Source organism: Scophthalmus maximus, chromosome 4 (genome assembly GCF_022379125.1).
Source record: "Scophthalmus maximus strain ysfricsl-2021 chromosome 4, ASM2237912v1, whole genome shotgun sequence".
NCBI classification, from domain to species: Eukaryota; Metazoa; Chordata; class Actinopteri; order Pleuronectiformes; family Scophthalmidae; genus Scophthalmus; species Scophthalmus maximus.
The window spans coordinates 22,105,962-22,118,889 of NC_061518.1; the positions used below are offsets into that span (position 1 = coordinate 22,105,962).

General features: G+C 42.1%; 1 protein-coding gene across 6 annotated transcripts in view; it reads left to right on the top strand.

Annotated features, from left to right (window-relative positions):
* Positions 1–192: 192 nt before the first annotated feature.
* LOC118302802 (A-kinase anchor protein 13) overlaps positions 193–12,928 on the top strand; it is a 98,848-nt gene continuing 86,112 nt past the window's right edge. For 5 of the 6 annotated variants that reach the window (XM_035629245.2, XM_035629247.2, XM_035629249.2 and 2 more), the window contains exon 1: positions 193–332. The gene's annotated coding sequence lies outside the window, so the exon portion shown is untranslated. Of the gene's footprint in view, positions 333–5,237; positions 5,379–12,928 lie in introns of those variants that run through there. The other variant, XM_035629246.2, reaches the window with a different exon arrangement.

The following is a 12,928-nucleotide window of genomic DNA, read 5'->3' on the forward strand; positions in this document are numbered from 1 at the left end:
GCTTTGTGTGGCTGCCTATCTCGCGACTGTACGGAACGTACTTCCTGTCGTGTAAAATTAAAGTGCCGCAGAGCTTAGAATAGCCTCGTGCTGACTCCGCCCCCCGCCGGAGTTGTCCTGGGAAACAGTAACAACTGTAACAAAGTGCGAGCGCTTCTCGTGTTTCTCGACGGGGAGGAGGAGGAGAACCACGCCGCCGCCGCTCACCCACTTCCCTGTACAACACACTCTCCGGTACTTTTCAAGAAAGGTCGTGTCGGCCCAGCTCCGGAGGTCGTCCGTTCGGAGGATTATTATGCGTCCGAGAGCCGCCGCTGCCTCGTTTGCTTAAGGTAAGAGGAGTCACTTAACAAACCCACAACCGGCCCTGTGCTCACTTCCCTGTGCGCTCCGCCGTGTGTTGCTGCTTTTTTTAAACTTGTTGCTCGGTCGCCATGACGTCCCCGTTCGCAGCCCGCTGGGCCGAAGAAGAAGAAGAAGTAGAAGAAGAAGTAGAAGAAGTAGAAGAAGAAGTGCGAACTTCTCCCCGTTTGCTGTGAACTGCGCTGCTGCGGCGAGGAAATCGAGCGTCCCCTAAAAAAAAGGAAAAGAAGAAGTAAATTGCTACCAAACAAAAGGGCCGCGAAAGCGAGGCCCCGCAACACACGCGCCGCGTTCAAAGTGCAGGAGATACGTAGACTCGTGTTTAAAAACAGCTTTGAGTTCTCCTATCAGCACCACGAAGGAGCCGAGGCCACCGAGGACTACTCTGTATGAGATCAAAGCACTTATGCATTGTGAAAATGAGACATAGAAAAAGTAGGGCTGTACAGTTATATGGGGAAACGAGTCATGTGACACGAACCGAGCCTTGTGATGAACACACACTGCCCATGTGTTGCGTGAACGCAACTCTGAATAGTCACCAAGTCACTGGTTGGGGCAAAAAACATTTTTTTTCATTATTTCCCCAGGGGTTTCTGGGAAAGATTTGCACTCAGCGATGCATAGTTACAATCCACTTTGTGCCGTACAACCACTTTTCATCTCTATGGGAATCATTTACACTGACGACATCCCAAATAGAAAGTCAATCAGGACCGCTGTAGAGTCACCGTGGGGAAGCTATTCTTCATCAAGCGAGTCCGGGTTACACGAGCTGATCTCTCCTCATGCCTTATTTTTTTCTTTTTGTGCCCCTGGGAGATTCTGCACACGTGTAAGGGGACAACAGTAGCCTACTAATTAATTTACACTCGCTTGACCTCACCCACCTAAACACTTTCAAAGGACCAGGCGCACGAACACGGGCCGCCCTCCGGTTTCCCGTGTTGTGAAGCACACTGGATCAGAAGTCACACCACGGGCCTCATCTTTGTTGCCGCCATTATTCTGCACTAATATCTCATTTCGAATGATCCGCAGTGTTCACCTGCAGCCTGAGAAAGCTAGCACAACGCGAAGGAGCAGCTGGAAAGTTTTAATACCTCCTACCGCACAGCAATGTTTCTGTGTTTGCTGTCGGAGAGGATGGATGACAGAGGCCGGATACAGTTGTTATCACTTCCTTTAACACAGAGGCACGGGCTTTGTAATCAGCGGTTTTGACTCCTCGGACAGTTTGTGACAAGCAACTGTTTCTCCTGCTGTCACTGCAGGAACTTCTGACAGTCAGTGCTAACTCAGTTGAAAAGAATTTTCGGTGTGCATATTCGGCAGCCTCGTCATTTACGTGTCTCTGTGAGGATCGGCCCTGCAAATCTGAGTCATTGTCTTTGAACGTCGGTATCCAACCAATGGTGAAAGGCGCGGCGGATGATGCCATCGTCTTTGACAAGCGCCGACAGCGGTGTGCGTAGAGCACACAGACTGACAACAGCCATGTTTAATTTAGGCCTGCCATCGCGCACAGCTGATACGACAAACCAGCAGCATGTTTGTTATTTGAACAGGGCAGCTGGATGGCTCCTTCGCTGCTGTGCTGATGCTAAGATTTTTTTGCTCATGATGATCAGTGTCTGTGCTTAGTAAACATGTGAGGCTCTACCCTCGATGTTATCGTCCATCACAATGTTTCACTGCAGACATTGTCATAGTGGACATCGCCCAACCCGTCACCATCCTTGTATCACAGTTTGCTCTGCAGAGGTGACACTGTAAAAGAAGGAAATACTCCTGTTCTACAGTATCACTTCAAGAAGTTTGCTCATTTTCAACTTGATGTTTCCATGGCAATGATCTTTTTTTGTTTTTCACCACCAATACATATGTATAAGTTTAGAAAAGTATGGTGTCCATACAACAGCAGAGTATACGAGTTCCTAAAATGAGATTTTGTGAAAACGCTGTTTAGATGGCGATTGTCTCTGTTTTGAATAAAAGCATATTAGTGGTTCCTTGCTTTTTTGCATTTTGGTGTCAAGATCATTAGGTTTCCTTTGCCACAATGACACTCTGCCTTTTAATTAGATATTAGCCAGGCGCTAGCAAACTGTGAACTGAACTGATGCAGATGGGAAGGGGGGCGTGCACCTCAGTAAGTTAGTAACTTCGTGGGTGCATGGTTTACTAAACCCTGCTCGTGGTTTACTGAAACTGCACATGGGAATTAGTAAACCCATGTCCCCATGTCACCTCCCGGGCTTGCAGGAAGTACATTTTTAAAGTGTAGGTCTTACAGCTCACAGAGAGATGACATCAATAAAATTTTAGATTAGCAGGTTTTCACACAATTATTAAAATACACATGTAATGGGTTTATTTTTAAATGCCAAGTATCAAAGTAAATGCTGTCATCTGTTAGAAGTAAATGAAAGTTTTACATTTTTAGAAAAACCTCATGTTGTCTATCTGGCTGAGAGCTAGATGAGCAGATCCATAACCTGTTCAGTAACTATCAAGCTGCAACCAGAAGCCAGTTAGCTTAGTTTAACATAAAGGCAAAAATATACCATAGTGTATTTGTTCAATCCAAAAATCTCAGTGTAAAAATAATGCAGGTTTGTCAGGGGTCATGTGCCAGACTTTTTATTGGCTTGGTGACATTTCCAGGCAACCAGTTGCAACTCTGGGAAGTTACTGCATCAAGCCCCCTGGTACAATTGCATTTCCCTGCTTCCAGTCATTACACTAAAATGACCCATTGCTGTTTGTAGCCAGAAATTTAATTGACAGAAGTTCTGCCAGAAAGGCAATGAGCTTATTTACAAATGTTGGACTGTATGAGTGCAACAGTAGACTAAGCTGCAGTTGTGTTGTTTGATTGCCAACACTCCACAAACCAGTAAACATCCCTCCACCGTTACATTGTGAATTCATAAGAATGAGACTATCAGGAGGGAATGTCTACACTGTGCCCCCACAAAACAAAAGCTTATTAGTCTGCTCTCTGTCTCTCCCCAGCAAATGTTCGGCTCACTTGTGAGGCCGTCCCAGTCAGAAATATGTATTTAGCTCCAGTACAAGAAACAAATGAAAGAGGAGTTGGCCTCCCTTTTAGAGAACTGTAAATTACCATGAGGATTCTGCTGGCTCCAAGCTGAACCTAGCCAATTCCTCATCTTCACAAACCCCCTAATTTAATGATGATGGTGGATATGCACATTGTCGGCCTTGTAATTACACTGCATTACTGTTGAATGGAGGCATTAGAGGAAATCTTACAGGTACAAGTCCATGGTGTAGGCCTGTCTCAGGGATGGGTTTTGTATGCCTGGGAGGGCGACTGCTGAATTCTCTACTGATATTCCCAATAAAGCCTTGACTTAGTTTTTGTCAAGACTGGAATTGCTGGAATCCTCTCAGCATGCCAAACAGCAGCCACACTCTTGTTCCAAAACAGGGACCCTCTCTGCAGCTTGTTCAATCTCTGTGCCCTGGAGTTGTGTTTCTCCTGGAAATTTTCAAACCAAATTTGTTGTCAATTATTATGGTGCCTGTGGTGAGTTTCCGCCCCAAAATTGGCAACTTAGCCACCTTGTTTGGTTGGTTAGGGTTAGGCTCAAGTGCACAAATTGCTCACAGCTTTGTGGTATGAATATATGCAGCATACTGATAACATGATTGCACGAAGCCCATCCTCTCTAACCAATAGTTTTGGTAACGGCAGGTCCTTTCATATTTAATACTTCTTTGCATTTGGAAGACATTTTCAAACTCTCCAAAACTCCAGAGACTTCTCCATAAATGATTCTGTTCTTAGATTATTTTCCTGGGACATATGTTTTTTTTTTTAAATGTATGTATCTGTGTCAAAAGCCTTTATGTCCCAACTACATTCCTTCAACCCCCCAAAAAAGAAAGATGTTGTAGTTGTGGAAATGTGCCAATGTTCATTTACTCAAGTACTTTGCATGAATACAGTTATGAGGGACTTACTACATTTTTTGCGGGAATTGGTTTGACTTTCAATATTTTCCCTAGGATTTGATTTGACATATAAAATATGATCAATTTATAAAATACGATGCAATGTCATAGGTTAGAATGGGGTGAAATACCCAGTACATACATACATCGGTTCAAATTAGCTCCATGATGTGCTACAGTAAGTGCTGTTTACATAAATCATAATGAATATTTTGATACTTTTGATACTTTTAGGTACGTTATGCTGCAGATTTAAGGCTCCTGTTGTTTTCTTCAGTTTTTCCTTATTAATAGAATTATTAATAAAAGTCTCTAAACCAGTCTTATTCTTTAAGATTACTAAGGTGCTAACCAACAGTCAAACGCCCAAAGACTTCTTCTCTTATGCAAGAATTGCAGCAAACATCTAGAGCATAGGACCATCAATCTTTTATCTTGATTTTTTTTAGTTTTAAAAATGACGTAATGAATTGACTTTTTACTTTTACTTAAATTAAATTAAGTATGTTTTCCACTACTGAATCAATACTTACTTTTCTGTATATTCTCTGCATGTGTTGTACTATATCAGAAAAGCACTTGGAACATATGACGGTCATTACGAATATCCCTCCCCTGTAATTCAGTGGTTGAGCAGCTGTTGACCATGCTGTTTCTTAGCCCTGTCCATCAACACCAACACCGTGCCATTGGCCCAGAGATGTTCCCCATTGCAACACTCTTTGGAAGAACATGGTCAAAGTACAGAGGCAGGATAATTGGACGCAGCAGTTACCGCAGACACCTGACCTGTGGCCTGCAGACTCCGCCTCTCCCCTCTGACATCAGGGCTTTTATCTGCCTACTGTCTGTGTTAGCACAAAGCCATATTTAGCTCAGTGTAATCGGTGTGCTCGAGAGCTTGCATGCCCACTGACGCTGACAATACCTGCCTAGTGTAAACACACCTGCTCTCTCTGATGGGCTTAAAATGAATTTAGTGTGCAGCTGAAGGAGTCTGCTCGTAGCCGTGTTCATCAAATAGACCCTGGGTAAGATTTCTATCAGTGCCTTTGTGTGTGTGTTTTTTTTAGCTGAGACACATGCGTTTAAGAGGTCTCACATAGTTTGAGGTGACAGGGTAAGAGGAATAATTAAATAATCATGGCTTTTTAGATTGTAGGTGGTGATGTTAACTAAACAAAAGCTTTATTGTGTTTGCAGATACAAATTGAATCTGAACATTTTTCTTCCTTGTTTTTGTTTTGATCACATTCCTCAGGGCAAAGTCTGATTGTGACGCGCCTACTGTGCTAAGCAACCCGTGCCTCAGTGATAACGGTTAATGGTCTTAATGACAACACGTGTGAGCAGAGATTCCACTCTGAAGTTGTAATTGGGCTGCGCTTAAGGAAAATTACATTATTTATCTTGCGTGTTACAGATGTGCTTGATACATTTGGACATTCAAATGTTGTAAAATTTTTATGAAAATGTGAAATCACAATCTGTGTGATCATACGTTGGTGATGGACCACACGGCCCTTACTTAAAAACAGGTACTTCAGAAAGTAAGGCCAGAAGACATTTGGCAATATGAAAGCAGCAGAGGGTGAGATATGCTGAAATCTAGTCCCTTCAATGAGCCAAGCAACAAATTGCTGGATGCTACGTTTCCGTTAATGCAACGCAATACGGACAGGATTAGACTAACGATTATTTTCATTATCGATTAATCTGTCGATGATTTCCTTCATTAATTGATTAGTATTTTGGTCCATAAAATGTCATACAATGGTGAAAAATGTGGATTGTGTTTCCCAAAACCCAAGATGAGGTTTTTGTTTTGTCCAAACATAAAATATATTTAGTTTACTGTCATAGAGGAGCAAGGAAACCAGAAGATATTCCTATTTAAGAAGCTGAAATCATAGAATAGAGACTTTTCCCCCCCGTAAAATCTACTTGAACCGATTAATCGATTATCAAAATAGTTGGAGATTAATTTAGTAGTCGATTACTAATCGATTAATCGATTTAACTGTTGTGGCTCTAGTCAGGTTCTTCTATTCAATACATGTAATTCAATACTTGATGATCTTGAACAAGAAGCAGTTAGTTCCAGAGGTGGAACGAAGTGTTCTCGTGGGCTGAGTTGCTTGGTACATAGACAGGGAATCGTTGGGGGAAGTGAGCAGTTCATGCACATTTATTGCAAAGCCACCGCACCACACTTCCCGAAAAACTCTGCGGTTGTTTCTTTTCCACACGTCTCTGAATTTTTGAGTGCATTGGTGGTTTATGTGTCATCTGGTTGAAGAGTAACTCATTGCAAAGACCCCGGAGAGGTGACCATTGTATCACAGGGTAAACACACAGTGACATGTGCATGTCTGTGGGCAATTCAGAGTTTCTGATTGACCAAACCTGCATATCTTAGCTTCACCTAGAAGGAAGTAGAGCTGTGACTCAATCTCTGGACCTTCATGCTTTATCATGCAACTACTACTAACCACATAGTAGTTTTACCCATGTGGTCATAATCAGTGCTTTGGACATGCATACACTTATTGCTCTTGTTGCATCGCTTTTGATGCATTAAAGTTGCTTTTGTTCATGAGAATGATGTAACCTTATAAATCAGATCAGCCTTTGTTGCAGATCAGACCTGCTGTGAGACTAAGGTTGAGGTTGCTCAGGATTCTCCAGGATAAACCTATTACCTCTCAGATCGGACTAACAGCCACTTTCCTTTTCTAAAAGTCTACAGTCTCCCTGTCTTTCTGCGTATTTCCATTATTCTTGAGCTTCTGTTTATATTTTTTCTATTAAAGTTCTATAAGGTTACCAAGTGCAACTGAAATTGCCCTGTTGATAATGCGATACATTGTGTTTAACACAGGCAACGGTTTACATTCGCTCAAAATATCAGCCCGAGCTTGTTCTATCTGGAAGTAGCACCACTATTCCTCTCGTGTAGCATCGGCACTCATTCATATGTCTTAAAGGTAAATTCTGTCATTTTGGGAAATCTGCTTTTTTTGTTGTTGCCAAGAGTGAAGCTACCAGCACAGACTTAGCTTAGCATAAGCACCTGAAACAAGGGCAAAGTGTTTGGTTGCCTCTGTACAAAGGTAATAGAACTGCATACCAGAACTTCTCTAGGTCCCTAGTCAACACTTAGTATCTCATTTGTCCAAACCATACAAAAATCTAAGTGCAAAGCAAAGAACCAATTTTTCATGTTGCCCCTGTCAAATTTGAAATACCTGATAGCTGGGGTTCTATGAGATTCAGTGTCTCCCCATGTTTCCAATATTTGTGGTAAACTACATGATGTGGCTCCTGGTGGTTGCTTCATATTTCTTGTTCAGATGAGACATATGATGCTCTGCAAAAAAAAGATGTCAAACTATTTCTTTAATATGTCTGCAGAACAGCTCATGGTCTGATGGTGGTGGAAACTGTGTGTGTGGGTGAGGGGGCCTGATCAAGGCTCAGGCCCTGATTACAGGCCAGCCCCCAGTGTGCCTCACAATAAGATAATGCTATCTGGGCCCACAGGTATTTGGTTTCAGTGGAGAGGGTAATAACTGTCACCAAACACTGAGGAGACCTTTCATCCCCTGGCCTTGTGTTGTCAGCCAGCGTTTGTGTGCAGTCTCTGCACAGAGGCCGCTTTTGTGTGGCCGGGTGCGGCCGCGTCACCATGAAGGCCTCATATCTGTCCATAGAGACAATAGCTAGGTTAGATTAAATCAAACAGCCGTGACTATCTAAATGGTAGGCAACACGGTGTGTCCAAGTTACTGTGGTTGGGCATTGTCAAGAATGTGATGTAGCCCTGACTAATTTAGCCGTGCCCCAGAAGAGCGGAGCTGATAGTGAACCGTAAAAAGGATCAGACGAGGGTTGGACACGGAGCAGACGCACGTTGTTTCTCTGGTGGTTTTGTGCTGTGGCCGAGGCAGTCGGTGTATGTCATGTTGTACTGGTAGGCCAGTAACTACTGGTTGACTATTGGTCGAACACGAGAGGTTAAACAAAAGTCAAACGTTAAACATCAAACCTCTGAGTCACATTGAGCCATTATTTCTCCCACAGTGGGCCACGTTTGAAGACTTTGGTTGCCACAGTTACTTGGTAATTGAGGAAACCGTTGACAACAATGTTTGCAATTTTGAAATGAAAGTGTGATTCAACAAAAAAGCCAAAGCTCCCGCACTTTCAATTCTAAATAAAATGTATGATATGAAAAAGTCAGGTGGATGAAAACAGAATAAAAGGAGGTTAAGAGGACTGCTAGACAGTCTTTATGAACCCTTGTCTCTCACAGGGCTTTAAAGCAGCCTCAAAGCTCTCCCTGGCACTTTCATCTGCCATGTGGTGGTACAGGTTTTTATCCAAAGCTCCTTACATCTATAATAAGAGTGCTGCAGGTGGGTATTGAACCCCTTAAATGGGCAATGCTTGTGGACAATAAACATAAACCTTTGGGAACCAGCAGCATCCCATACGAAGGTGATGTCAAGACAAGTTACGTTTTGCATATGATGTACACAAAAATAGACCAAAACAGGCAAAAAAGTGAGGTATCCAGGCCAGATTGTCCTTCTCTAGTTTGTGTAAGAGGAAATAAGCCGGGGTACACGCTCAGTCCAGCTCCTCCCGGAGACTGAAGTCCCATCTCTGTTGTCATCATGGAGCCAGGGTATTGGATGACACCTCAGGTCTATATTGGGCTGCCGCTCCTGTTTACAGGTGTCTCCATGTCCTTGACTGCAGCTCTCCATGCGCTAGATCTGCGCTGGCATTCTTCAAGTTAATTAATTGCCAACGGGAGGTTTTTGACCTAGAAAGACTGCAGTGTGACGCTTTGAGGTGATAAAACACTGATGCACGTTGCCTGTTATGTTCACCAGGATCACACAATGTGACCCATTTTATTTCAAGTGTCTGGCCTGGATTCTGCACACTGGACACTTTCTGATTCATTAATTTATTTTATTTTTTTGCTTTATCTGTTCAGGAAAGGTCGGATGAGTCCTGTGGTCTTATTCTGCATCAGCAGATGTAAAGATTAAAATCTAAAAGTTTCCCAGATAAATCACTTAAAATGCCTTGCTCAATGGCAGTTCTTGAGATAAAACATCTTTCACTATTTTTGATAAACTTTAATTTGAAGTATTCTATCAAGGTGCACTGCTGAAAAGATTGTCAATCCCTTTCAGCAATTGCAATGAGACACACTGGACGTGGTCATTCTGAACTTTACCTCCCAGTATTGATGCCAGTGTGCTGATAAGGTTATTTGATAGATCACCCACTCTAAAAGGGCCATGCTGCACTTGGAAATGGGCACGTGGATCATGGTTAAAAGGAATTGAAAACTATAATGCCTTCTTTACCTGATGCATGTTTTTTTGTATTGCTTGAACCTTGACCTGTAGCTAACATGTGCATTTGTTTTTCTAGTTTTAAGAGTTGGGGCCTTTGGACAGGGACTCTCCGAGGGGAGTGGTGGTGACAGAAAAGATTATGTTGATGCCGTCACAGGCCTCCATTTCCCTCTGATCGCCCAACATATCTACTGTTCCTACCACTAATTCATTCAGCTACTTTCATGTGTTAATGCCATCAGATCTATAGTAGATTTTCTTTGAGCTGAAGGATTAAAAAAATAAATAAAAGTTGACCTTGTGAAATGATTGCATGCCACAAAGTGAATAACTCATTCGTTTAGGTATATACTTCCATGAGAAACTGTCATAATCTCGTTACTAGAAAAGAGGAAGGGAACACATTTAGTGGAAATACATGCATTGTATATATAAAAAAAATAACTGCAGAATATTTCCATAAATCTGATTTTATTTTAAAAGACTATAAATGTAGACATTATTTCTGTGCACGGGAAAACTCCACCAGCCACCTTGTAGTTTGTCTGTCGTTCAGTGATCTCTGTGAATCTGTTCCTGTGGCTGAAACTGGACCCAGACTGGTGTTTACTTGACTGTGGCGTTTATCTGTGTCGGCTTGCACATAAATCAGCAGCACTTTCACAGACAGGGCAGCGAGAAAAGCGTTTGAGTCATAGTCTGTCCTGTGCATGTTGTGTTGGGGAATCCTCAGCTGATTATTGGTAAAGGTGTAGGAGACAGTCCGATTAATGAGTTGTGAAGCTAATCCTGCTCATCCTCCCATTCACGCTGGAGTCACATGGCTATTATGGCTTATTTTGACAGCCAGGGGACCCGTGGAAGCAATAACAGGTCCATTCACATCCCGACTCGGCGCATTACCACTCCTATCCCAGCATTGAGGGGCTTTTGTCTCTTGATTTATTGGTCCATTTGTGACGGCTGTGCACTTGGACGTAGTTTATGCCCTGCTTCTTTGTGACCTCCCTGCAGCAGAGGAGGAAAATTCCGTTTGAGTACCAGCTAAAAAAGGCAGTTTCTGCCATTATGAAGACTCTTAAGGAGCTTGGCTGAAAGCTGGCTGCACCAATTGTTTTAGGTGGAGCTAATGGGTTGTGCACTCTCTATAAGCAGGTGTCGGGTGGCCATAGGTTGAGCTTGGGGAATGCCATTTCTCAAGGTTCTTCTGTTACCAGAGAAAGAAACTGCGTGTTGTTTGGATGCTAGGTCTTTCCTGAAGTACATGGATGATACACAGGCTCTCAGCCAAGGTTGTTATTTACTCGCCTTGTTTGAATAACTGATGTGAATATATGTTTGGTAGTATGAGTTAGGGTTAAAGTTTCAGTCCACTATTGCCTGATGATAATGAGTTTAACTAAATATATCAGTGGAACTACTTAATTGTAGGAATTTGTTTTGTCATCACTTGAGAAAATAGATGAAACAGGTAGAAACAGTGGGTTTGTAATGTAATTTCCCCCCCCCAGTTTTCCCATTTTATGACGTAAGCATTAACACTGCACCAAAATATCTTGCTGCAGTAAATTGCCTTAAACGTGGTTACCTCTTATACCTCATTGTATTCAGTGTAACCAGCTCTGTATATCAGGTATCGTAGTTATAAATGACCCACACAGGGCTCAACGCTATTTCCCCCCCCAAGGAGCACAACTGCGCCTTAGTTGAAAAATAGAGGTGCATTAGGATCTTTAAAGAAGTCAATAAAATGTATCAAATAATGCTTTTAAATGAGAAATTCATGAGCATGACATTATTTTATTTGAATAGGAAAAAATACTAGGCTTTCAATTATTTATTTTTAAAACTTCCTTTAGTGCTGATGTCTTAAATTAATTTTTGGGGTCTTGAACATCTGCCTTATGATGCAAATACCAAATACTACCATGGTCCAAAAATATAAAGTTTAGTGTAAATTACTGATATGATAAGAATGAAAGACAATGCCAAGCTGACTGAGTTAGTGCAACTAACAAGAAAGAAGATGTCTCACTCTGTCGATTCCTTTTTGGTTGTACAGAGGTGGCGGTTCTTCTCTCACAATCTCGTAAAAACGGTGTGCAGAGAGCACACGGACCGGAAACAGCTAAGTTTAATTAGTGATGGCTGATATGACGAACTGCCAACAACGTTCATTATTTTAATGACGACAGCAACTATCACAACAAGATAAATATTTGATTATTATTGTTGGTGCTTAGTGAACCTTATTTTCTTTCCAAATTCAGTGTCTGAACTCTTTCATTTTACTTGCACACACCAATTTTAACTGGCTTTTGCAGCAGGATACTACACTGCAGAGTATAAACAACAAGAACGGTACAACAAAATACATTAGTTCTTATTTGTAAATGCCAAAATATCTACTCAGTCCCTTCTTGCCAAGTTCAGACTACACAACTTTCAAAGTTGTGAGGTTGCTGTGAAGGTATCACTACATGACTTGCTGTCTTGTGATCGGGAGTCTTGCAGTATATTTCAGTTCATCCTACATTACAGACAAGCGACAGGGGGTCACACTGCATCATCTTTCACCGGGAGAATTCCCAACACACGACTGGAGTCCTGCGCTCCGATTTGCTGTAGTGGTCGCTGATTCGGCCAGATATGTAGCCTTCTAGAAATCTAGTCAAAGGAGGCGGCGCATCTGCAAGCTTCTGGAACCGCGTCTTCGAAAAGTTTAGACATAGCGATTGCCGATTGCCAATTGAGGGCCGATTTGGACTAGACCAGGGGCTGTGAGTTCCAAAACTCGCCGGCGAGTGGAAAATCTGTCTAAAAATGAAGTCACTGATCCAACAGCTTTTGTAGGCAGGTCGTCTGGCTCAGTCAGCAGTCCATGTGAACAAAAGTGTTATTTTTTTCAATGGGCAAATTTGTTACAATATTTATCAACCTTTGGCAACCTTTAATACCTGGGCAGAAATTGCTAGTTAAATCTTTACTGTAGCCTTTCTGTCCCCTTGTGGTAAAACAAGATGTTCATGTAGTTGTATAAAAACATGCCTGCAAAATGCATCGGTAGACCCTGCGTTTTTTTTCTTTGATTTTTTTGTCTTCTTGTCTAATAAGAAGGGGATGGTAAATAGTTTCGTTGACATGTATAATTTTTTTTTTTTAAATTTACACTAAGCATAAATCAAAAGTCCGAAAACACACCT